Genomic DNA, 3,821 nt, shown 5'->3' with positions numbered 1-3,821 from the left:
GCAGGGAGTCCCAGACTGCGTCGGCTAGACGCGAGCGGGCGGCGGCGCAGCTGGCGTCGACCCAGGGACGGGGCCGAGGACGCCGTGTGCGCGTTCCACAGGACTTGGTGGAGAGTTCATCTGCTTCAGGCTCTAGGAGTAGGCTGGCTCGGGTATCTTCTTCCCGCCAGCGAGAGGAGGAGGATGAGGATGAGGAGGAGGTGATACCGGATGTTGACCCTCCAGTCGGGGAGGAGGAGGAGCAGGAGGAGCAGGAGGTGGATAGCTATCCGGGAGGGCCTTTTGACACTTCCCTGCTGATTCACTACCAGGATCACGTCGCTCGGCGGATTTGGGAGGGAGAGGTATTTTTTTTAACTTAGCCGTTTATTTGTCACCATTTTTTATAATTTTACCGTTTATTTCTCGCTTATTTGTTTTTTTTTGTAACAGGAGAGAGAGCCATTGAAAATGGTGAACCACTCCAGGAAGATTTTCGGTCTGTTTAAACCATCAGCTCAGTGGTTTAACGACCATGTGCGAGGTTCAGGGCTTAGCGGGCTCTGCATGACCGGGTACACCACCATCAGCACCGGCATGCAGGGGGTATTTGTGGAGCGCTGGCACAAGGAGACGTCTTCTTTCCACTTGCCGGTGGGGGAGTTGACGATCACCTTGCATGACGTCCAGTGTCTTCTCCACCTGCCCATCAGGGGGTGGCTGTTGGACCACTCCAGGATCCAGAGGGTCGAGGCCATTGAGTGGATGATGCACTATTTGGGCATGCCGCACGAGGTTGCTCACCTGGAGTGCGTCTCGACTTCTGGGTGTCATGTCCGGTTCAACACACTGAGCCTCTATTTTGAGTTCCACCTGGACGCGGCGGCCGAGGCCGAGCAGGAGGGTAACGACCTATTCAGGGAGTACCACCGCAGCTGCGCTCTCCGGTGCTGGTACATGCATGTGGTAGGCGCTGCATGCTTTGTGGACAAGAGTGCCAGGTACGTCGACGTGGCCTACCTCCGCTATTTCATGGACCTGGATACCGTTCACCAGTGGAACTGGGGGTCAGCTACTCTGGCATATCTCTACCAGAAGCTGAATGAGGCCTCCAACTAGAGGACGAGGCAGTTGGTCGGATCCTGCACACTGCTTACGGTACATTTTATTTTAATACATTATCGTATTTATTTATTTATATATGTTTCGTATTTAATTTTAATACATTATCTTGTTTCTGTTTCAGAGCTGGATCATCTCCTACTTCTCCCGCATCCACGGCTACCACCTCGATCCTGCGTACGTGGACGCCTTGCCCAGGGCCGCCAGATACGATCTCCAGAGGGGGAACGATGCGGTGGGACCATACCGTGGATACCTGGACCTCACTCTGCACGACGACGTCACCTGGAGGCCGTTCATCGACTACGCTCAGATTGTCCCCTTTGACGATATTGCACTTTATTTTGGCTGGTTGGCTTGCGGGACCGGCATCATGGTTCGATATCTCCCTGAGCGGTGCATGCGTCAGTTCGGATTCGTGCAGCGGATACCCAGGTCACCCTTTGAGGCTGCTCCCGACACTATGACCCGAGTGCAGCTCACTGCCATATGGGAGCATTGGGAGGATGATGTGGTACCGCTGGAGTACCGTCTCACTCGGGTCACCCAGGACTGGCACAGTGAGGAGGGATACGTCACATGGTTCTACCGGGTATCACATCCTCTTCTGAGACCCGACATTCCCGGCGCTCCTAGGCCAGCACACGAGGAGATCCTGGAGAACCAGCAGGCCGAGGATGATCACGCCATTGATCTCATGCCGATCTGCCAGCGGATATCGATGCTTGGGCGGAACGCGTTGGGTCGAGGTATCGTGGAGCGGGGCGGTCCAGAGGCAGTCGCCGTGATGGAGATGATCGTCACTGATGCGGACCGTGCGACGACATACAGGCGGCAGAGGAGGTCTCAGGGCGAGAGGTTTAGGCACACCCAGTAGTGGTCGGGTTTATATATTTTTTATTATCGGATTGTATCTTTAGCACACTATTTTTATTTTTTTCGGTTTGTATATATTATTTTCATCGGATTAGTATTTTTTTTGTTTATTTATCATATTAGTATTTTCAGTTTATCTATTGCTTATTTTATTTGGCGTCTACGTTTAATTAAAATGCGAGACTGTTTTAGAAAAAACATAAAAAAAAAAACACAGTTTCTGCATAATTCGGAAATGAACTTCCGAAACCCCCCAAAATCTGAACAAAGGTATTTAAGGAAGTTCATCTCCGCAGACACCCCCCATGAGGTGTTTTCGGAGATGCACTTCCGAATTAAGGAAATTTTTAAAAAAAAAAAAGCGCTTCGGAAGTTCATTTCCGAAGCAGGGGTATTTTGGGATTTTCGCTGGGGGTGACCCTCATAGGGAGGTGGCCAAAGAAAAATTCAACTATTATTATAGATTTTAAAAAGGTCTGTTTCGAAACATATCTTAGCCCTCCTAATATGTTGGGTATGTCTTAATTTTAAGACATGTTCAAAGTTGGTGAAACCATAAAACTCCAATTTGGCTAAAAAAAATTGAGAAATACTCTTTCTATTTTTTATAGGTGCTCCACACCACCGTAAAAAGTCTATATTATCTCTAGCGTTTAGAGATGCATCCTGTCATACCCCAATTTTTGACCTAAGATACCACCTCATATCATCTGCATATGTATCATTTGCATCTCTAACAAACTGCATAGCTTGTGTTTGTTACTTGTGACTCAGCAGGATTTAATCAGGAAATCACTCATCAGTACAAGTAACAATCAATTAGGGTTTTGTTCTCCCTTCATCTCAAAAGAACTATCTTCATCAACAATCAACATTTGGTCCTCAGAGATTCATTTCAACAAACTCAAGAGCTTTGAATCGACTGAATTAGGGTTTTGCCTGAAGATAGCATACCCCTGACTTTTGCTCAGTATTTGATCTAATGACTTGGGACATGATATCAAGACCTCAAGTACATCATTTTGACCTAATCCATTGGCTCATAACATCTCCTACACAAAGATTGATCAGACAAATCCTCAGATCAGGGTTTTGAACTATCAGGGACTGAAATCAGGGATCACATTTGGGAAACCATAAAAACCCCCAGGAAGTCAATCAAAGGTTTCAATCATCCTCAAATAATCCCTATGACAATATCCCATGGAAATTGCATCTCAATTCAAGACCTACAGTCATCAATTTCATCAGGTCGACAATTAGGGTTTTTTGACCTAATTCACTGAACAACTGACTTTTTAATCAGGACATGGTGTCACAACTCAAACCATGGCTCAATATCCTCTAATGCTTCAATGTGATCCATTCATACCATTCATTTGATGAGGATAGCCTGTTTCATTTGAAATCTCCAGAAACGCGATTCGTCTGAAAAAGTCAACTGTACAAGATCACCATTGACTTTTGGGGAATTTTGGTCAACCATGACTTTTGAAGTTTTAAATCATCAATATATGATATGAGAAGTCATTTGATCAAGAAAAATCAAGAAAATCAATCAAGAATCAAAAAGTCAAAGTTTGACTTTCATACTTAGAAAATTTTTCTAAGTGTTTTTCATGGTTTTTTCCAAACTTTGAAAGGGAATTTCTCAAAATTTCACCTACAAACTGAAAAAAACTTCCAACATGAAAGTTGTAGATTTTGATCCAATAAACAACTTTGACACATATAAATTTTTTCCATAAGATCAACCATTTAAGAGATATGGTGCTTCAAAGTTGGTACTTTTTGAAAACTTCACTTAAAATCTCATTTTCTTCAAAGTTCGTGGATCTTTTTCA

Source organism: Vicia villosa, linkage group LG4 (assembly GCF_029867415.1).
Source record: "Vicia villosa cultivar HV-30 ecotype Madison, WI linkage group LG4, Vvil1.0, whole genome shotgun sequence".
NCBI lineage: Eukaryota > Viridiplantae > Streptophyta > Magnoliopsida > Fabales > Fabaceae > Vicia > Vicia villosa.
Note: the sequence above shows the minus strand (reverse complement) of the source record.